The sequence below is a fragment of the Triturus cristatus genome, chromosome 4_1 (genome assembly GCF_964204655.1).
Source record: "Triturus cristatus chromosome 4_1, aTriCri1.1, whole genome shotgun sequence".
Taxonomy (NCBI): domain Eukaryota; kingdom Metazoa; phylum Chordata; class Amphibia; order Caudata; family Salamandridae; genus Triturus; species Triturus cristatus.
In genome coordinates, this window is record NC_140585.1 from 331,122,884 (window position 1) to 331,146,112 (window position 23,229).

General features: G+C 50.6%; 1 protein-coding gene across 2 annotated transcripts in view; it reads left to right on the forward strand.

Annotated features, from left to right (window-relative positions):
* Nucleotides 1-23,229, forward strand: part of ITFG2 (integrin alpha FG-GAP repeat containing 2) — a 595,129-nt gene that overhangs the window by 73,502 nt on the left and 498,398 nt on the right. The gene's annotated exons all lie outside the window — the stretch shown is intronic.

Below are 23,229 nucleotides of genomic sequence, written 5' to 3' on the forward strand. Positions count from 1 at the left end.
TCCTCTTCCTTGCGCCCCATCTTTCTCGTGTCCACCCCTGCCGACCCATGCATAAGTAATGTCAGGATGTCAATATACTCTCGCCTCCAAATCCCTTCTTTCGCGGCCTGCGGCACCAACCAAGCCAGGGAACAGCGGCCTGATGCCATGGCGCTTGGGTGACAAGGGGCTTAGGAACCTGAGCCAAACTCTCCCCTCCTGACGCCGCAACACCCGATGCTACGGCGGGCATAGACTCAGCAGCCGCAGGGGTGGAGGGTGTAGCAATCGCCGGTGTGGGTGGCGGGGACGCCAGTGCGCCGGCCGGGGGAGTACTCGCTGCAATACTTGTGGAGGGGCCAGTGTCCCCTGGAGGTGACAACCCCAAGGCTCCCCCCAGCTCACCATTGCGCCGTTCAACGGTTGTACTCTGCCCGGCCCAGACTTGGAGCACGGGCGCCTGGGCTGGTGCGGGGCCCGACGCTGTGGGCAATTGTGGCGGTGCAGCCAACGCGTCGAGGCGGCTCTGGAAGACAGACATGAGGCCAAGCATCTGGTCCATGGCTTTGCCCATCTGGGCCAAGTCAGTGAGTCCCGTGGCAGTCGTGCACCGTTGTCGTTGCGACCGCTGGGAGGCCGGTACGTGTTGCGGTCGCCTGCCGTTTCCTGGCCGGCTGGGCCTCTGGCATGTCTTTTGACGTGGGCTTACGCACCCTGGTGGACCTCCAGGGCTCTGACCCCGAAAGGCCTGGGGCGCCCTCGGATGGGGGGGGGGGGTTACGACCACGCCCGAATCCTCCACCCTGCGGCCCTCCAGAAAACCTTGGGCCCACGCCGTGCCCTTCTCACGGGCGAACGCCATAAAGTCCGCCCAAACCCCTTCCTGTGGTGCGCTCGACTGCGTCTCCTCGACCGACGTTTCTTGGGAGAACAGTGGACCCGGTGTCCCGATATTCTCCATGGCAGGTGGGCTACTCCGAAAGTACAGCTATGCGCGTCCCCGTTTGCGCCTTCGCCTCGGATCCTCACCCTACGCTCGCGGGCTGTCCCTCACCGGATCTGAAATTGGGGAAAGGAGCGGAGTTAGTACAATAGAGAAGTGATGCACTAGATATCCCATAACCCCATCGCTAGTAACCCGATACGCACATGCGCGCGGCGCGTCTTGTGTCCATACGCGTCGCAAAACTACCCTCTCAGGGTACGAGGCTAAACGCATCCGTGAACACCCTGTGCCCAGCTTGGCCTCAGTCCGACCAGTGTTGTTGGCCGCACCCCTGGGGTGCAGACAGTAATTGTCCTCCCCCCCCCAGCGGCCCAACCCACCCTGGATACCTAATTCCTTGCCTGCCCGAGCAGGGACTACGTGGCTGAATGCTACCCTCCTGTGTGGCTCAAAACCACATCGTTCGGCGCCCTCGATAGATTATAGCAGGGAAGCGCGCTCCCGCGGTCAAATTCCTATTGGTCTGTTCGCGCCGCGGGGTTTGGAACATCTATACCCGAACACCGTACCTAACTTCCGCATCCTGAAAGGACTCGCGCACAGTGACGCAGCGGGCCCGTCTCACATCTCGCCCATAGTGATTTCAAGCCGCTGAAGCGCTCCCCAGTGAGTGCCGCAAGCACGGGATAAGGACGCGACGTCCAACCAGCCCACAACCCAACCGGGGTCTTATCACGCGCCACAGCGATGCTGGCCCATGCATCGGTCACAGCAGAAGGAGACTTCCCATTGCCGTTGCGCAGTACAAACAGCGTGGCCCGCCCGCTAGTCTAGGCGCGCTGCACACGAACACCGCATTTACATTACGCACTCAGGCACTGGGATGGTTCGCATCTGACCCGCACCACGTGGGGGTGACTCGCCGTTCCAACAATCGCACAACACGCGGTCTAAGTGAACGCGCCCAAGGCATGATGGCCCGTGCAACTGTTGCGTGGGGGGGAGGGGTACTCGTACTGTTGTTTCGTGAGCTATATTCCTCGCGTGGACCCGACCCACCGGCCATGGCGCGCTGTACAAGATCACCGTATCACTGGCCCCCCTTTAGTCACTTGGTGCGTGCGCGTCATGTCCCGTAACATAAGATATAGCCGCGCCGTCCCTGACCAACGCACAACCCCCGTTAGGTCGGACTAAAGCAACTGTCGCGTGGAAGGGGGGTGCTCTTACTGTTGTCTCGTGCTAACTTCATCGCGTGGACCCAAACCGCCGGTCATGGCGCGCTGTACAAGATCACCGTCTTACTGCCACACATTTCATTACTGGGAGACGCGCCCGTCATGTCCCCTAACATAGGGTATAGCCGCGTTCTGTCCTTGACCAACACACAACCACCGCCAGATCCCTAACGTTGATCGGCCGTGTAGCTTCCACTGTAAACAGGAGCTTCCTGCTGTTGTGACCTACGAATGGAACACGTGCAGCCAACACACCAAAAATTCATGCGCCGAACCCGACAAACCTATTACGTTACGCACATACAGCTACAACCTATCACGATGCGCACATCAGCTACGGGAAGGGATCACAGTACACCGGATGTGAACGGGACATGCACAACAACATACAACACACCTCCCATGTCGATTGCAACACGGCACATGGCTGGCGGCCCATGAAGCCTACCGTGGAAGAACGAGTATTCCTATTGCATCCGCGTATCTGCCTATACCGTGTGGGCCTGCTCCGCTGAGATTGGCGCGCTTTCAGCCCCCCACCGTACCTGCATTACACGTTCAGGCGAAGGACAATAGCTACCCTCCATGCGCACGCAACGCGCAAACTAACTCGCCCCCCGTCCCACGGTCTGTTCCTGCGCTACGATGAACGCTGGCTTTTGTAGTTTCTGCCCCACCAGGAGCCAACCCTGTTAGTGTTATTGCGATTCCTTATCTGCGAGTCAGGGTGGGACACGACGTCAAACAGCCTCCCCGCACACGCGGCCCGTAAACGCGTCAAATTTGCCGGCAAACCGCGTATCCACGCGGGACAAAAGAGGGGGGGGGGGCAGCTCCTGATTATGCTGTGTAGCGTTTAGAAGCAATAAACGTAGGCTAAAGGCACATACTGCTACACCGGGCTCCGGCGTGCTCCTGCCTGCGGGCCTCTGCTCTCTGCGCGCCAGATATCTCTGTGGGCGCGACGGCCACACCGATCCCAGACACCCCACAGGGTCGCCGTGATCCGATGGGCCCCAAACTCAAGTAATCGGCCCGACTCGCGCCGTGACACGCCTACATTCTAGGGCCTTCTAACTTCTGCCACGATGGACCCACAGGAACAATGGCCGCGCGTGCTCCCCGCGTACAATCGGACTCGCCCCACGACACATGACCCCCCCTCCAACCACACCCGCATTGCCCCGCAGGGGCGCGGGCCACTGCTTGCGCCCCCCACACCCATGGCCATCCGGGCCACAGGGCCCCGTACACCTGGTCATGCCCAGGGACAGGGCCGGGGTGGGAGAGGTCAGCAAGACTCACTGGACGTAGAAGATTTCACGGAAGGCACGACGTCGCTGGAGGGGGCCTCGATCAGGTACCGCGGTGTGAGACGGCCGGAAATACGCGTGTCCGAGCTGGAGCGGCGCGCAGAAAGCAGAGGAGGAACTGGGCGAGAGGGCCGCCTAAGTAGGGGGGCTAGCCTCGCCCCCCACCCCCAACGGCCCGCCTCCACCTACACACTATTGGGAGGACTCCTCCCTGGGCGTAGCCTCGCGCGCGAGGCAGAAGAGGGGGTAGGCTGCGACGGGCGGCCACTAGAGGGCTGCCCTGCTGATGTCCCACTGCGTGGGACGCGGGCAGCGGCATTCTGTGTGGTATTCGTATGATATGGCATGCGCTTGCGCCTTGGGTCTGCTATAACTTTTAATCTAGCTCCTGTGATCTCTGGGATCCTCTTCCAGCCTTCCCCTTGGCCTACAGTGCACTAACTATCCGCAGCATTTCCTGTAGCTCCCAGTCTGCCCGATGTATCGCCACTCTGCTGTCCTCTGTGGGGCCTGAATTTGTCTCCTCCTGCACTCAGACATCGCAGTCCAGGCTCCCAGCGTCCTCTCGTCACATCGGTGCTGTGCGGAGCAGGCAGGCCCACGAACAGCCCAGCAGATCTCCCTTGCTGACACAAGCCTGTTCGCCAGGCAGGCGCCCAGTTGGCGCCACAGAGGTGTGCTCACCTCCCGCTCATCGTCTCGGGTATTCCAGGTACGGCTCCAGGGTCATAGGGCGTTTCGCCAATGTGGTTGCAGCGGGCTTTCGCACACCTCACTCCGCTGCTGGAGGCACAGCCTCCCCGTGCTCAAGTCCGCTTTCAGGGGCCGCATCAACAGAGCAGCGTCTCATTCCTAGACTGCTCATCGAGCGGCTGCCATTTTCCCGGCCTCCAGGTTAGCTGCTTCGTATTTGCGTTTGTAATGGCTGCACCGCTGCACAAACAGGATCAAACGTGTTCTGATGTCCTCATTACTTAATTGTCTTGTCAATTAGGCATGGATGGCAGTTTCCTCACAGGATATTTGGCGAATAGGTATTTTCAGCCGACGGAGCAGCACTAAGGTGCAGCCATTTTGCCGTAGGCTCTCTGGCGCTCCTATAATCCAAGACAGTCTTTAAGTAATTGCTGCTTAACAGATTTACATATGAACTTCCTGTTACTGGCCTTGGCGGCTATGTTACAATCCTCGTCAAGCGGCCTCCTCTGCTGTTACGTTTCTTGGGGGATTTTGAACTCCAGCAGATAGAGATATAATAAGTGACATATTTACGATGGTTAGATGCTTCTTGTCATATGCATCCCCTTGTAAGCTGTCCCCTTGACATACTCTGTTGTGCCATAAATAACAGGGAGGACGCTGGTTGATGGTGGTAACAGCTTGTAGGTTTATTTGCGTAAATACAACACGTATGTTCCGTTTTAGGGCCCACGAGGAGCGGCGATCGTAAGCTCGCCGCCAACGCTCTCCTTCGAGTGTCTCCGCCCCCCTCCGCGTCACGGAGCCGCCCGTCCCGATTGGACGGGGCGTCACGTGACACAGAGGGAACGAGACACTAGAACGTACAACATCTCCCCTTCAACGATATAAACAGCAAAACATTAATCATGTCATGACAAAGTCTTCAAAGCGCTTGGGCGCCCTAACAGATCTGGTAGGCCTCCTAGGAGTCATAAACCGAGGTTGCCCCTCGGCGCATGGCGTGCTACTATATCTGGTACCCTCCTGGACACCCTGGTTGCCTTCGCACTCTCGCATAGATTTCGTTCCACCACGCCCACCGGCACCACTTGTCTCAATTCGCACCTCCTCGTGACATGCTGATTCTCCTTTGCTAGCTCTATCAACAAGCGGGGTGTGCAACCAACCATTATCCGCCCGTTCACTCCTGCTCACAACCTCGTACTCTTGCCACTCAGGTACACTATCGTCATTCCTGGGCCCACTCGCACGGCCTCCATTCATAATGATGTTTTCCTGGCCTGCTTTGAGCTTGACGATGTCATCTTTGCTTCTCCATCCTCCACTTTCCAAACACACTGCCCCTTTCCTAACCTCCCGCACACGTACAGGAGTTTGAAAGACTGACTCCCCCTTCATCACCTTATGCGGCTTCTTTACTAGCACCCAATCTCCCTGTTCCACATCCTTTGCTTTGGCTCTATTCACGGTATCAGCGTACCTTTTTGCACACTCTTGCTTAGCCATGATTCACTCCCTGACTCTCAGCGTCTTCTCTTGTACACCCTCAGTGTCTTCCCGTACATCATACCACTCGTTGTATTTGGGGTTAAGCTCACTGGTGCACCGTCTCCCCCTCATCATATAGAAAGGCGTGTGGCCTGTAACGGCATTTGGAGTGTTATGGTAAGTGTGCACCTTGTCCGCGAGAAACAGCTTTACATCCAAATTGGACGCCAGTGCTAGCTGAATTCCCTCCTTGAGGAACCTGTTCATTCTCTCCACCTGCCCATTGCTCTTCGGGCTGTACAATGGGGTCTTCTCCTGCTTGATCCCCGAGTGGGCGAGAAAATCCATCATCTTCTTGGATACCAGCTGGGTGCCGTTATCGGATACCATGACCTTCGGTTGCCCTTCTTGAGCGAAGAGTTTTCGTAGCACTTGAATCACCCGGTCCGTGGTAACCTCTCGGACGAACTTGTACTGTATCCACTTGGAGTAATAGTCGGTGATCACGATGAGAAATCTGCAGTCCTCCGGCAGCAGCGAGAACGGACCCGCGAAGTCGATGGCAATCTTGCTCCATGGGCCAGCCGGAATCTCCACCCTCTGCAGCTCCCCTCTGCTGGTCTTCCAATGCTTGTCCGCCTTCAGACACTGCTCGCACCTGTCTATGAAGTCGCAGACGTCGCTGGTCATCCCCGGCCACCAGTAGTACATTTTCAATAGATTCTTGGTCGCGGTGCCGCCAGGGTGACCTTTGTGGGCAATCCTTATCAGTTTGCCTCTGAGACCTTCCGGAGGGACGAACAGCTCATGCCGTTTCAAGAAGCCATTCTCGAGGGTGAGTTCCGCACTCACTTGCTGGAAGCTCCGGAGGGAACCGTGTAGATTCCGGACAGGAGGCCAATAGGATGTCATGTGGCCCATCACGGTGCGGAGAACCACGTCCTTCTCCTGAGAAGCGAGCCACTCCTCTTCAGATATGGAACCTTCGCACATCGTTGTGGCATCCACCAGAGCCACCACACACTCCGTATCATCAAGGGACCCACCATCGTCCCCTGTCACGGGCAAGCGGGACAGGCAATCCGCTCTGCAGTTGAGGCCACCCTTGATGTGCCTGATCGTGAAGTGGTATTCCTGCAGCTTGGACAGTAGGCGCAGCAGCCGCGAACTGGCCTTCCCATTACCACGGCCCTCGCCGGCCATCATGTAGATCAGGGGTTTGTGATCCGTGACGATTTCGAACACCTTGCCCCACAAGTAGTTCTTCAGTTTCTCCACCGCCCAGACACAGGCGAGCGTCTCGCGCTCAATGGTGCTGTAGTGCTTCTCGGCATCGCTCAAAGAGCAGGATATGAAGGCGATGGTGTTCTCCTTCTGCCCGTGGAACTGACAGAAAACCGCCCCAATGCCCTTTGCACTTGCATCGACCGTGACCACATTCCGCAAGTCCTTGTTGTAAGGCTGCAGCACCGGAGCCTCTGCGATACCCCTCTTGACGGCCTCGAACGCCGCGTCCTGCTCCGCTGCCCACGCGTACTTGACATTCTTCCTCAACAAGGCCCTCAGTGGCTCCACCGTGGTCGCGTACCCTTGCAGGAACTTCGAATAGTACTCACTGAGCCCCAGGAAAGACTGCAGTGCGTCCTTGTCGCCAGGGCACGGAGCTTCTCTGATCGCCTTCACCAGGTCTTCTTTGGGAGCAATCCCATCCGGGGTCAAGACATGCCCCAAGTATTCGATCTTGGACTCCATAAATTTGCATTTGTCCTTGGAGACTGTCATCCCCTTCTCACGCAAAACCTCCAACACCTTGCCCAACACCACCAGGTGCTCTTCTTCGTCCTTAGTGTGAATCAAGATATCGTCCTGGAACGCTTCAACCCCCTCCATGTCACAGAACAACAGATCCATCAACTTTTGAAACACCCCCGAAGCAGAGGCGAGTCCGAAAGGCAGCCGGACATACCTGTATGCCCCAAACGGAGTGACAAACGTGGTCAGCTTCTTAGAGCCTTCGGTGAGGCAGACCTGGTGGTACGCGGACTTCAGATCAATCAGGGTAAAGAGGCGAGACCCGGACGTCGACGCCAAAATGTCCTGAATGTTGGGCAGCGGGTGACAATTGACCAGGATGTTGTTATTGAGGGAACGCAGGTCCACGCATAGACGGATGTCTCCAGATCTTTTCTTCTTCGATACGACGATCGCGGACACCCATTCCAAAGCACCGGCACCTTCAATTACCCCTTCATTCTCCAACTTGTCCAGCACAGACTTGAGTTCCGCCCTGACAGATAGGGGCACAGTCCTGACCTTGTGCTTGATTGGCATCGCCCCCTCCTTCAGCTGTATGTCGTGTACGAAGCCTTTCACACATCCTACTTCATTTGCGAAGACCGAGCTGAATTTTGCAAGAACTCCGGACAACCCACCCGGTTCATCGTCCGCCTGAATAGAATTGACCCAGTCAGCTCTGAGGACTATGGGATCCGCTGCCCCCGGGATTAGCATCACTCCCAACTTTGCCAGATCCTTCCATCCCACAAGGCTTCTCCCTTTCTCGGTCACGTAAATCTTGGTATTGATGGCCCTCCCTTTGAAAGTGAGGGTATCGGGAAAGTACCCTTTCATCACTATATCCTGCTCCCCAAACGCTTTCGGGTTTACATCCGTCACACGCAATTGCACATCGTGCCACATCGCATCAAACGTAGTGTCGGAAATCAGGGTAATAGGGGAACCTGAATCAGCAGTGAACGGAAGCTCAACAGAGCCAATCATTACGGAGCCTATGGGCCCCTTCACTCGCCCATCCTCAGCATCAATAGAGAGCACTATATCCCCAAGCGCCTCGAGATCACCTTCGCTCACAGAACTCACTTTCACACTGCTAGCTGGCTTCCTGGTCTTGCATACAGCAGCAAAGAGGCCCACCCTCTTGCACTTAGTACATTTCCTGCCCAGCGCAGGGCAAGCCTTACTGTCCGCCAAGTGATCTAGCGCTCCGCACCTGAAGCAAGCGAGCGGCTTCCTACCTGCCCCCTTATCATTCGCCCCTCTGTCAGGAGGCTTCTGGGCGGATTTGCTCCTGTCCTGCACATAAAACACATTGGCAGCGTGGCTAGTCTTGGCAAGTTCCTCTGCGGATACCAGGGATCTCTCGATGGCCTTCGCAATGGCCACCACCTCCTGAAGCGTAGGATCGCGGCATGTCAGTAATCGTTCCTGCACTTTCTTGGAGTGGCAGTAGAACACCACCTGGTCTCTGATGTAAGTGTCCGTCATGCCCGCAAATTCACAGTCTTGGGCCAGAACGCGCAAGCAGGCAATGTATTCCTCAATAGACTCCCCCTCTTCCTGCTTCCTAAGCGCGAACTTGTGGCGCCCCACCATGATGTTAGTCTCTTCAGCATACTGCAGCTCCAACCTCCTCACCGCCTCCTGGTACGCGTTGAGCTGAGTGGTAACACCAGGCGGATTCACGAACACATGCAAACTGTCGAAGACCTCTTGCCCAGCCTTCCCCAGCAGTCCGAACAGCAGCACCTTCTTCCGCTCCGCCGAGTACCCCGTGCCATCAATGGAAACAATATAGTTCTCGAAAGCCCTCAACCAGCTTTTCCACTTCATGCATGGCTTGCCGGGAACCTCCAAGAAGAGAGGCGGACACAGATGTTGCCTCCGTGCGCCATTTTGAGCACGCCCGGCACACGTGGCGCGGTCGGCAGGCTCCCCCACGCAGCGGCAGGACCCCAAGCCTTGACAGGACGGGAGCACGAGGAATGGGAACCAAGCAAGGCGCAGACACCGCCAGGCGAGACCCCACGGCAACAGAAAGTACCTGGCACTCAGGGCCGGAGACAGCAGCAACAGGCAGAAGCACGAGGCAAGGAGGCAGGCGAGGCAGGCAGCAAAGCAGGTACTAGATGCAGCAGGGACGGACTTCAGCAGCAGACGCCCACGTGGGAGGACTCCGCTTCAATCAGCAAGGACAGCAGGGCATGGAGAGACACTCGTGGGCCCAGCTTCCAGAACCCTTGTCGCCATTTGTTGTGCCATAAATAACAGGGAGGACGCTGGTTGATGGTGGTAACAGCTTGTAGGTTTATTTGCGTAAATACAACACGTATGTTCCGTTTTAGGGCCCACGAGGAGCGGCGATCGTAAGCTCGCCGCCAACGCTCTCCTTCGAGTGTCTCCGCCCCCCTCCGCGTCACGGAGCCGCCCGTCCCGATTGGACGGGGCGTCACGTGACACAGAGGGAACGAGACACTAGAACGTACAACATACTCTCCCTTGAAATCTTGATGCTACAATCTGGTCTTTTATTAGGAAATGAGGTAATTTGTATGAGGTTTTTCTTTTGTAAATTTCTCTGTAGGCTTGTTTTCATAGTTTTTTTTTTCATTCTTAGGTTTGTCCTAATGGGAATGGTAGGTGCAATACAAATTTCAAGTGACTGTTTAATCGTACAAAAATAAATGTGAAGGAAAAATAAATGTGGACTAAACTGTGATTATTGCCTTCTTCTAATACCTTGTGCTGTTGCAAATGCTGGGTCATACACTCCCAACATGTGAGGGTAAAGGTGCAAATTGGTCCTAGCCAGCAGAGCGTTCTCTCAATCAGTGCAGATTGTGCTGCCTGGTGTTAGTTGCCCCCTCCCTTGCTCACCTCAGTAACCCCAACCTCACCAACCTCAGGTGCCTCAATTGTTGCTTATCTAGCTTACCAGTAGTTGATGCCTTCGTCCACAGCCACCCAAACTTCTGCTCCCCAGAGGGCAAGGAGGATGTGAAGCCTTCAACACCTCCTTCTGCCATCAGCAGAGAAGTGCCGGGCTAGGTGGACATTAGGTAATGAGCAAGATGTAGAGTTTCAAGGTCTAAGGTGGGTTCAAGTAGCATTCCAATCTTAGAAGAGTCACTATCAGTACTACACAGCCTAGCTAAGTGACACCTTTATTTTATTTATTTATTTATTTTTAAGAGCTTATAGGGTGCACATCTACCCAGAGGGTCTCCCGGCGCTATCGGCAGACAGTAGCATGGCGTAACTAGAGTAATGTCTAGAAAGGCGGGGGTTAGAAGGGTTAGTTATATCTTTAAATTAGGACACAGATTTGGATAATGTAGCACTTTTAAACCGGGAAAAAGCTAACTTATCAGCATTTTTGGTTATAAAACATCTGTATCATGGTCTCCCAGGGCTGTTGGCATGTATGTTACATATACACTGTTGGAAGGAAACTTCCAAATTTAAGGTTGCAAAAAGCAATATACTGCTGGCTAAACTGTCTTTAATCATATCATATATATAACTCTGTGTATTGAGTTGATAAGCTGCAACACAATGTCTATAAGAGTAACCTAAAACAAAATCATCAAGATAGGATGGTTTCCAACTACCCTCCTGCTGTTCCTGTGAAAATCTTCCTATAGAAAACCGAAAGCATTTTCTCTAGAAGCACTCTCCACTCGTTCCCCCTCTTCATCCCTACATTCAAAAATTCTCACAACAGCAATTCTACTTCAGTTCCAAATACTTCCATCATTTGTTTTGACTTAATTCTTTCTTTTTTCAAACGTATTTTTATTAGCACTTCTGTATAGCATACACTTCGTATAGTACAACAATAGAAGCGTCTGAATCAAAAAATACAAATCAATGCATCATGAAAGGTAGCGAGGTTGCATTAGCTTGTTCACTCATATCCCAGCCTTCCTTTATGGGATTTCCATAATGTCCATTACAGTTTCTAGTGATGTACAGGCCTAGGATATCCCCTTCGCTAGATGCGTACTAACAACCTGTCTTTCTTTTGTGACAGGGTTTTGTCCAACCCTTCCAACTGGGAAGGTCCCCTAATTAAAAACACAATCATAAGAAAAAGAAAGAAAAACCCAGATAGCAAAGGGAAAAACGACACCCACCCCCCTCCCAACAACAAGGTAGATGGTGGCAATGCCATATGTGAAAGATGTTTCACCGTCTGGTCATGTGCTAGCTGTTTAAAATTGAAAGAGATGCATATCCCTAAGTGAAGGGGGACAAACCGCCAGCGGCAAGCCCCGTGTAAGAAAAGCAACCAGTGGTCCCTACTTGTATTCAAAGCACTTACAATCCTCGCGGAAGATGTCTGCCATTCTTTCAAGAAATAGTAACTTCCACAGGCGCGAGTGCCATAATGACAGAGTGGGAGCTGACTTTTTCTTCCAAGCAGCTGCAATTGTTACTTTCGCCGCTTCTATGCATGTCCACATAATGGCTTTATCTGCTTTGGTTTGGTGTTCAAGAGAAGGATCCCTAAGAGGACCCCTTCCAAAGTAGTCGGTATGGGGTAGCCTAACATGGTTTTCATTTGTGCAAGAATTTCCTCCCAAAATGGTCTGATGGTGGGGCAGTCCCACCAGATGTGTTGGAAATCCTCGAGCAAACCACAGGCCCTCCAGCACCTATCTGATGTGTCCGGAAAGATGCGTTTGAAATACCAGTCCATCAGTGTTTTAAGTGTGCTTCCCTAAGTTCCAGAGAGCGATTACATTTTGTGATATCAGACCATAGTGCAACCCACTCCTTATCCAGAATTTCTCTTTGTAACACCCCCTCCCACATAGACATGTATTGAGGACCTGCTGAATGCGTGGAGAAAAGCAGATAACTGTATAGGAAGGAGATCACCCCTCTAATGAAGCCCACCATCCTCACGAATGTTTCCGAGCCCGTTTTCCCTCTGGTAGCTGCATCGTGAACGGTGAGTGCCCAATGTCGGAGTTGGAGGTAGTGAAAGTGTTCATCCAGACCCAGGTGGAATTCTCGTCTACAATTGTCGAAGGTGAGAATGTCATAGTTAAGAAATAAATGGTCTAGCATAAGACAGCCCCCTTCTCTCCAAGCGTCAAAGGGGCCGTCGCCGCAAGGCCGGTGGAAAGGCCGGATTGAAATGAATTAGAGTGTAGGGGGAGGGGAACGTGGTCCATTGTTCACTTCTCGTCACCGAGTCCCACACTTTCAAAGTAGTGCGAGTGGGGGTGCTAATATACGCATTTGTGGGTCTCCCTTTCTTGTGCTTCCATATTGGGCCACAAATTGTCCTCCCAGCAATGGCTCTGTTCATATGGAGCCAGTGTTTCTCCAGTCCCTTTTAAACCACTCCGTCACCATCCGCAACTGAGCGGCTTTATAATACAAGCCTAGATCTGGGAGTCCCACTCCTCCCTCCGTTCTGTGTCGCCTCAATATTGAAAACGATAATCTGGCCCTCCCTCCTTGTCATATGAACCGTGTAAGCATGGATTTAATTTTAGGTATGAAAGTTGTGTCTAAATCAATAGGCAGAGCCTGAAAAAGATATAACAGTTTGGGAAGCACCATCATTTTGATCGCATGAATCCGGCCGAGCCAAGAAATGAACAATGGCTTCCAACGTTTAAGATCGTTTTAGAGTTGGAGAAGAGCCGGTGGGAAGTTTGCTTTATAAAGCCCTTCCACACGTGGCGTCAACTGGATCCCCGGGTATTGAAGGGAGTGGTCAGTCCATTGTAGTGGGGAATGAGACTGTATGTCGCCGACCTTGTCGTCTGGGGCCGTGAGGTTAAGTATATACGATTTATCAAGGTTGACCTTGAAGCCAGCTACTTCCTCAAACTTGGCCAGCTCAGAATGCAGCGCAGGAAGGGATAGGAAGGGTTCTGTGAGGGACAAGAGCACATCGTCCGCGAAAAGTGAGATTTTATGGTTGTCTCCGCCAAAGGCTATCCCTTTAATCGTCTGCGTCTCTCGAAAGGTCATGGCCAGCGGCTCAATATGGAGAGCAAATAATAAAGGTGACAACGGGCACCCTTGTCGAGTGCCTCTCGTAAGGGAGAAAGGGGCCAAGAGTACTCCATTGACCTGCACCCTAGAACGGGGATGTATGTAGTTGGACTTGATCATCTGAATGCCAAAGTATGTTGCGTGTGAAATAAGAATGACCAATCCACCCGATCAAAGGCCTTCACGGCGTCTAATCCAACCAGCACTGCCGGGATCTTGTGTTTTGTAACACTTTCAATGAGATGTACTGTACGTCTAATATTATTATGCGTCTGATATCCTTTGATGAAACCGGATTGATCGGGGTGGATTAGGTTCTGCATCAGGTCAATTCAGCCGGGTCGCTAAGATAGCATAGTGAAGCTTTGCATCTAAATTTAAGAGTGTGATTAGTCGGTAGGAGGCACACGGATGTACATTTTTCCCGGGTTTAGGGATGACCGTCACGACAGCTTCTGCCATTGAGGGGGTAACCTCTCCGGTCATTGCCATGAGGTTAAAAAGATTTGTGAGGTGTGGTATAAGGTCGGGAGCAAATGTTTTATAGAAGTGGGCCATTAATCCGTCGGGGCTGGGTGCCTTATGTAGTTTCAGGGCAGTGATGGCCACGGTCACTTCCTCAGCTGTTATACGGGCCGTGAGACTGTCATTCGATGCTTGTGAGACCTGGGGGAGTTTCAAAGCCTGGAGATAGTTATCTGCAGCCCCTCATCTCGTGATTCCCCAGTATAAAGAGTCCTGTTGAAGAAGCCGAATATGTCTGCCTTATCTTTATCTCTGTGTATTAGCTCATTGAACCCGTCTTGTATGCCCCCAATATATTCCCTTTCGCGTTTCTTTTTCAGTTGTCTAGCTAAATGTTTGCCTATTTTGTTCCCCTGGGTATATGAGATGTGACGCAGTTTCAAAAGTGTGTGCTCCGTCCTATTATTGTAAATAGCCTTCAATTTGCCCCGGAGAGCGGTAAGGTGGCGTAGAGAAGCTCTATTGGGGTTTGATTTGTGTGCTGTTTCTGCCAATTCTAGTTCCGCCTCCAGGTTTTCCCTCTCTTTAGCTTGTTATCTATTTAGGGTGGAGTTGAGCTCTATACATTTTCCCCCTGATGACTGCTTTGAAAGCATCCCATCTGTTACCCGTGGAGGTGTCTTTGGGTTTATATAGGTTAAAAAAGTCTGTGATCGATTCTCGTAGTTCGGTTCGCAGTACCCTGTCTCTTGTGAGGGAGATCGGGAAATACCATTTAGGTATGGTCATCGAAGCCGCCCCCCATTATAGACAAATCGAGACAGGACAGTGGTCTGAAAGGAAGAGGGAGAACATCTTAGCTTCCGTAAGGGCGCCTAGCACGGTTTGACTGAGAAAAATATAATCCAGTCTAGAGTAGGTGTGATGTATGTGAGAATAAAATGTATAATCTCTAGACTGAGGATACATAATACGCCTGGCATCACGATGACCCGAATCAGATATTCTTTGCTTAGTGTCTGCGGTGAATTAGCTAGTTTCAGATCTGTGTGGGTGGGTGCTGTCTAAATCTGCTTGCCAGGTAAGATTAAAATCACCCATTAGGATTGTTGGTCCTTCCGCAAAGTCATCTATTTTGTCTAGTAGGGTAGCTTAAGCCCGTTTGGCCAGCGTTAGGCGCGTAACCCGCAATAAAGCTGCATAATTTGCCCTTCAGTGATCCCTTAACCATAACCATCCTACCCTCCTTGTCTGATTGGATAGCCAGTGGTTGAAATTTCGTGGAGGTATGGAATGGTGCAAACCCATTGTGTTTAGTGTGTGCTGAGGATCTGTAGATAAGGGGGTATTGTTTGTGTTTAAGCCTCGACTCTTCGGCCCTCCGGAGATGTGTCTCATGAAGTGCCACTATATCAAAGTGGTGGTCAATGAGATATTTCCAGATTTTTTTGTCGCTTTGGTGCCGAGTTTTGTCCTTTGATGTTCCATGAACCTATAGAAATGAACATCTTCCCATACTATACTACTCCCTCCTGCTCACCTCCCTCTCATGTAAAACAGTATGTTCTTCTGCAAAAGTTGACCAGCGTGTACGCCTGTCTTGGCAGGTGTTCCTTGACCAGAAGATCAGTGTGTTGCCAATCTAAGTGAAGCTGCCACCACTCCTTTAACCTTTCCCCTCCCCAAAAACTAAGAAAAAAAAAAGAAAAATCCCAACCCCCAACTTTTCCAACAATAACATGTTGAAACGATGGTGAGTCTCCGACCGTAGCTGTAGTCAGTTTTGACTTCATTCTCAAAGAGTTTTACTAACCTTTTTATGGGAGTGAATCTTGACCAAATCACCCTCCTTGACTTCAATAACTTTCACACTATTTTTCATATGAAACTTCAGTTTAGGCTTAGCTTGTAACTTGTCCTCTTTGTTACGCCACAACCTAGTACCATGATTCCAGACCCCATTGTTTCAAAACATCCAACCTGGACTTAATTTTGTACATCAAGTGTGTCCTTTAAAAATCTTAAACTGAGACTTGCCAGTAGGGCAACGAGGGCTCATGCGATACACAGTGATATGTCTTTGTAATTCATCCTTCCAGCAAGACCATTCGACCTTGCCAACTGAATTCCCTTCTTAAGTTTTTTGTTCAATCTCTCCACCACACCATTTGTTTCAGGGCGATATGGAGAGCTCTTTTTGTGGACGGCGCCGCACAACCTTAACCTTCAAACATATTGTCCGAAAGCAACTGCTTGAGATAAATCTTATAACCCCAGGATGACAAAGTGTCCTTGACGCAAAAAAGGTTAATCATTTGTGAGAATAAATCCATCATTCTAGTGAGAGATAGAGTGGTGTATACCCCACTAATGGACCCAACCAAATCTATGATAACTTTCTCCCAAATATAATCAGGTAGTTTCTAACATTCAAACTTCATCTGTCTTACTTTCAATGCTTCCTCATTACAACTACACTCCATGCATTTCCTGCTTAACCTTCCTGTCCAGACCTGGACACCAGTGATCACTTCTAATCCTTTCCTTACTTTTCACAGTGTCAACATGCCCCTTATGTGCCAGAACAAGTGTTTTATTCAAAGGCCCTTTGAGGGTATCAGCCTAGCCCACTAAACAAAATACCTTTATTGATTGGTAAATCATTCCTCACCATCCACCAAATCTTTCCTAGACAACGAACAGAATTGTCAAGCATGTTTCCACTATGAAGCAAATTCATCTAAGTACTTTAAGTCCCATCTATTTCCAACTCTTCCTTCTGTTCCTCTTCTGTGAAAGTGCTTTAGGGACGGAAAGTCCTCTGCACGGCAATAGATGTGCACCCCTGCCCCGAGTGCCCCAACGGTACTGATGCCTGGATCCCTAATGCTGATTTTTGTTGTCATCGGCAAACATGGATCTCTTATTTTAACATTCTGCTGCTGTGAGCTTAACTCACCCCTGGGTTACATCTGTGATGGGAAGTGTCTGTGTGGGTTCCATTTTGGGACACCTAGACCTGCATTGTGAAACACGAGAAGATGGGGTAGAGGAATCTCCCCTGACTTATTTGTGTATCTGATAGGCTGTAATACTGAGTTGCCAAAGTCAGTAATTGTCAGACGAGTACTTTGTGGCCCTTTGCTGCTTTGTTTAAACGCTGCTTTGCTAACTTGCACAATTCCCCCACATCTTTTTAATTGTTTTATATGAATTGGAATTGAATTAATTGTTTTAAAAATCGAATCGGATTGATTTTATTTTAACTGTGACACTTAGTACTTGGTGCTTTTGATCTGTGGGGTGTGGTGGGGGAATCGAACTCTGATCCTTGCAGCCCTCAGTACCGACGCCGCCATTTTTACGAGGCGGTGCAGTCTAGTTGCTGGCAATTCTGGAACACATAAAGCGCGAGGCTGCGCTAGCACGCAGCAGGCGAGCACAGCGGGCGCGCCACAGGCGTGCCTAAGGCAAGCTTGTCTGCACCCGTCAGCGTCCCGGAGGTGGCCGGAGCTGGAAATGCTGCCGGTCTGAGCATGGAGATGAGGGGATATCTGTAATACGATAGGGAAGCGCTTGTGAATATAAGTAGGAATGTTAGTTGTACACCTCACTTTCCGACTTAGATGGTTATGAAGGGCACAGTGTGTAGGCATTGCAGCTGGACGGCCTCGCAGACATGCTCAGAGCCCTGTTTGAACCACAATACCAAGATTCCTTTAGACCTATTGCGAGGGGGAGGTAGGCAGCTAAATGCACTCCTTCTCAATGCACGCTCAATAAAAAAGCACCAACTTGAATTATTTGATCTGTTAACTGACTCCTCCCCAGACCTAGTGTTCGTAACAGAAACTTGGATAACAGAAGCCTCCAATCCAACGATTGCCATGGCGGTCCCGCCGGGCTATCAGATCATCAGGAAAGACCGCCCTTCGGGGCGGGGAGGGGGAGTTGCACTCATTGTCCGGAGCCCTCTCAATTGTTCTTCACTAACTATTGGGACGATAGAAGGGGCTGAAAGCCTGGGCTTCCTCATTACTGTCTCTGCCCAACAGTCCATTGCAGGGGTAGTTGTCTATCGCCCTCCTGGGCCTGTCGGGATATTCTTAGAATCAATCAGCCGCATTATTGCTCCGATTGCGGCAAAATATAGTCATTGTCTGTTACTGGGGGATCTTAATATCCATATGAATAACTTGACGGAACCAGAGTCTAGAGGGCTGTTTGAAGCCTTAGACTTTCTTAACATGTCCCCATATGTCCATTTCCCGACCCATGAAAAAGGCCACACATTAGACCAGGTCTTCTCCTCTGAACAGATTGAATTGGACACCCCGCTTCCCTTACCCTGGTCATACCATTTTTTGCTCAAATTCAGAATTAACAGGACTGTGGCAGCCTTCCATCACACATTCTGCCCAAGGAGAGCAGCTACAGGCCCTTCCCCTTGATCACTTCAGAGGCTTTGCAACTGGCTCTCTGTTCCCATCCTATTCCCCTTATTGGGAGCTTGGAAGAGGATGTACTGGCGTTGAAGAATTGGCTCCAACTTCGCGCCCTAGAACTAGCCCCTGTTACCTGGAAAAATGACAAAATCCTTCCCCTTTTAAAAAAAAAAAACCTACGGCTGATGCCTTGGTGGCCAGTAATTATAGGCCGATCTCTTTACTACCTTATTTCTCAAGTCCTGGAGAGCTATGTCAATTCGTTGACCACGGACTATGTTGAGGCCAACCTCCTCCTCCACCCAAGCCAATCGGGCTTCAGAACCAACTTTAGCACGGAGACTGCCCTCCTGGAAGTTGTGGATACTATTAACATCACTCTGGACAAGGGGGGCAGGGCTGCTCTGGTGCTGCTGGATCTCTCCGCGGCATTCGATACCGTGCCCCATAGCGGACTTTTACGAAGGCTCCTGGAGGGCGGGATCGGAGGCACGGTGTTGAGATGGTTTGATTCCTTTCTTGAATAACCGCCAGCAATCCATCTGGTGTCCGCCTTTTTTGGCACCTATTTCCCCTATGAATGTGGGGGTCCCTCAGGGCTCAATTCTTAGCCCCACTTTGTTCAATGTTTATATGGTGCCTTTAGCGCGTCTCGCAGAGAACTATGGGGCTAAGATAGTGTCATATGCTGATGACACACAATTGCTGTTCACCTGTGGGAAGAGCTCAGAATTTAACAGTAAGGAAATAAACACATGCTTATCTGAGGTTTTCCATTGGCTCAGAATAAACTAACTGAAGTGCAACCCTGAGAAGTCAGAGATAATGGTCTTTGGCTCTCGGTCCTGTGATCTCTGGCATCATTGGTGGCTGCAACACATGTACCCTCCCACCGCAGCCATCCAGACCGTAAAGAATTTGGGCGTCAAATTCGATGACTCGCTCTCAATGAAGGCCCAAATTCAATCAGTGGCCGGGACCTGTTTTGGGATGCTGAGGATGATAAGGAACTTTCTGCCTCTTCTCCCGGTCTCCCATCGGAAGACGATAGTCCAAGCCCTGGTGGTGTCAAGATTGGATTATGTAAATGCTCTCTATCTAGGCCTTCCCGAATCTCTACTTGGTCGCCTCCAGGTGATCCAAAATGTGGCGGCTCGAGCTATTTTCGAGGCCGAGAACCCATTCCACACCTCTTCTAGCCTCCTTGCACTGGCTACCTATTAGGAAACGGATCACCTTTAAATAATTCGTGCTGGTTTTTAAGGCCTTTCATAACATTGGCGCCCCTTACCTTGGGGATAGACTGCAACACTATATTCCGTGTCGAACTCTGAGGTCATCGGCCTAGTCATTGATCATCACCCCACGTATCCAGCTCTCTCGGAGGGGTGTCAGATCCTTCCAAGTGTTGGCTTCTCGCCTCTGGAATGACCTGCATCTTGTGTTGAGGAAATCCCAGGATCTCCTCACTTTCAGACGGAAATTAAAAACTTGGTTATTCCAACAGCAGCCTTAAACTGGAGCACCTTGGGTTCTGTGTTGCGGGTCTTTGGTCATGAGCGCCGGGACACTCCTGGGAGTAGCCGTGCGCTTAATAAATACCTGTTAACATAACATAATGAGTGTTGGAGCAGGAGCACAAGGGACAATATGTGGACAACACTTTACCTATCTGTAACAGAGTCCAAGACCAAACAGAGCTTTGCAGGTATGTTAAAAAGATCTCCACTTGGCGTGCTTTTGTGCAGGCACTCATTTAATTTGAAGGCATCCATGGGAGATCAGATAAATAGTTTTGAAAACATTCTACCTGCTGTGCTCTAAGCATGTTGCTTAAATGAAATGCATAGTTTGGCTAATCACGAAAGATAGTACTCAGACAATTTTTTACCATTTATTCTCATCCTCCCACTTTCTTAGTCTACTCATTTCCTTGTGTTGGTTCAGTTTTGATGAGTTAGGTGGTTTTGGTCGCTCTAGTGAGCTCTTTTGGGTTTAGGGTGTGAGTGTTTTGAATCCTAGCTCAGTTTCTGTTTAGCTAGGTTGTCTGGCTTTCTTCCTTGGTTTCTGGGTTTGGCACCTGGCTGTCCCAGATACCAAAAGCTGGGTACGAGTGGACCTCAGTAGGTACATGGATGGTTAGGAACCCTTGATAGAAGTGTGACTAAGGGGACAACCACCCTCAAACTCCCCCAGGTACCTCTGCCTTGGCAACTATTTACTGCCTGTTGCATGCCTATGATAATTTTGCAGTGCATGACTGATTAAATGTATATAAAAAAACACGTTGCCGGGGGAGTATTAGTAAAGCAAACCTGCCCTGACGAATGCCTCGGACCGTGGTCGACCAGTAGGGTAGGCAGAAACATGTTGGCCCAATTGCCCCTTACATAGTCTATTTTTTACTTTTCCCATCCACCCGCTCATAAAGGGATATCTTGGGAAGTGGATGGGGATTTTTTAACTGTAGTTCCCCTGACTTTTCATATTCGAAGAGTTCTATGGATATGGCCAGCCCACCCTGACCTTTTGGAGTCAGGGTAAACCCGATGATGAAGCATGTCACTACTAGAGCCGGTGAGGGTTGTAAATAAAAAAAGATTTGTTTTCATTTTGCCCACTTTTCAGTGAAGTAGTGTATAGTTATGACGCAGCACACTCCCCCATATCTTCTCTCATTTGTCGGAGGGATACTCTATGTTTTGACATATATTACCCCGGAAGAACATATCCCCCATACCCTCTGTTACACAAAAAGGTCTCCTGACCCTTCTAGTGAACAGGTCTTCTGACCTGAGCACCTTAGTCGAAAGTATCCCTGATCCTCTTCGTGCCTGCTCAGTTTGGTCTGCCCCGGGTGCCTGTGTGTCTTTATTTTATTTGGCACTTTGTACAGGCCTGGGAATTTTACTGTTTTGGTTGTCGAACTTGAGGTTTAGTGTCTTTGTGGCCTAGTGCACTGCAAAAGGGTGTGTTTCACCTTGGAAGGTTCTGGTCCATTGTCTACTTCTCTTCATTCTCACTGGCGGTGATCTTATTCTCTGCCTCCTTTCTCAGGTTTCGATGGCAAATGTCTGATGGGTGGTGTTTCTGTCCTCTTCTGGGCCTCTCCCTGCTATCTTTTGGATCTGCTTGATCAACTTAGTTGTTGCTCTGTTGAATTCCTTCTGCCACTCTTGTTGTAGCCCACTACATTGCTGTGGGGTCTGGCTCCTGTGGCTTTGGCCTCGAGGGTTATCTATTCTCGGTCGCCACACTTTTTGGTGGCTTGAGTTTTTTAAGGAGTTATAGTTCAGCCTCTGTGTTTCTCTGCGTGTATGTCCTGTAGGCTGTCTTTAGCAATTCTTTTTTTTGGTCCAGAGTGTGTTGTCTCTTGGGAATGTATTTAACTGACTTTTTCTGTTGGCACTGTCCTTGTTTTAGTTAGTGAATATCTCTGCTGTTTGGGGCTGTACTGTGGCCTTTCCACAGTGACACACCTGGGTGGTCATGCAGCCAGGTTTGTTTTTTCTTGCTTGGTCATTTTTTTGGTCTGTTGCTCACCCTGGGGTGCTCTTTCTAAGCTTTGAGTGTTGTTGGTCTGTGTGACTCTGTCGAGGGTGTTGGTTCTCGAGATGTCTTTCCTTGCTGCTGCCTTTTCCATATGTTGTCTGATTGTTTAGCTGTTGTACTCCTTTCTTCCTTTCCTTTTTAGGTCTCGCCTGACCCAGCGCTTGCGCTGGTCTGGCGAGACTTTCAGTAAGGGCTTCAAAAAAATGCTACCGCCGGCCACAGCTTGCAGTGTATGTGCGCGGGCTTGAGCAGAGGCGCCATATGGCGTGATTACTGCTGCGCACGCACCACTCGCGCACATGCACTACAAGCTGTTGGCCGGCGGTAGCATTTTTCCCCCCACGATCACTTTCACTTTGGCCCCGCGGTTCACATTGGTGGCACACGGCAGTCATTTCTCGAAGCTGGCGCTTGCTTTTTTTTCTGTTTATTACTTCTATGTAGTAATGGCAGCACCGTGCGTAGGCTTAAACATCTTAGGCTAAAGTCGGGTGCTGAGATTGCTTCAAAAGTAAAGAAATAGACAATTCTTTACTTTTAAGGCAATCTCGGCACCCGACTTTAGCTTAAGATGTTTAAGCTAAAGCAAGGGTGCTGCCATTACTACAGAGCAGTAATAACCAGAAACAAGCATTGGCATAGCCAATAGGTCTCGCTTTTGGGACCTTATAAGTATTTAGTTATGCAACTGTTGCATGGCTAAACACTTACAAGGTCCCAAAGGCGAGACCAATTGGCTATGCCAATGCTTGTTGTTCTTTCCAGTCATTTTGGTATTTTTGGGGCTGTGGGTCTATCACTTGGGACAGGGCTTCTTCTTGATGTTACAGGTGGGTTATACGGGCCCTTTTTGGCATGGCCTGTGATTGCCTTCTGTTACTGTTAGTGTGCCTGTTCTCCTTCTGACCTCTGTTTTTATTACATGTTTGGGTCAGTCTGTTTGTGTTCTGTCTGAATATTGGGTTAGGCAGGATTGGACTTCCGAATAGGGCTGTTTTTGGATGCTTCCTCGGTGTGTTTCCAAGTCTGGCTTTTTTTTTCCCCAAGTCATTGCTTTTTTCCTCAAATGTTTGCTTGCTACCGTTGATAATTGTTGGTTCTAGAGAACAGAGCCAATGTTACCAGCAGAGCGTACACATGCCTAGCTATGACTGTGTTGTGGCAGTCCGTGAGGAATTGGGGAAAAGGGCCACCTTCTGTGCCAGTGATAACACAGGTGGAGGGACGTGAGGTTCTAGGTCACTGGCTGCTGGGGGTGGAGGTTCTAGGTCACTGGTTGCTGGGGG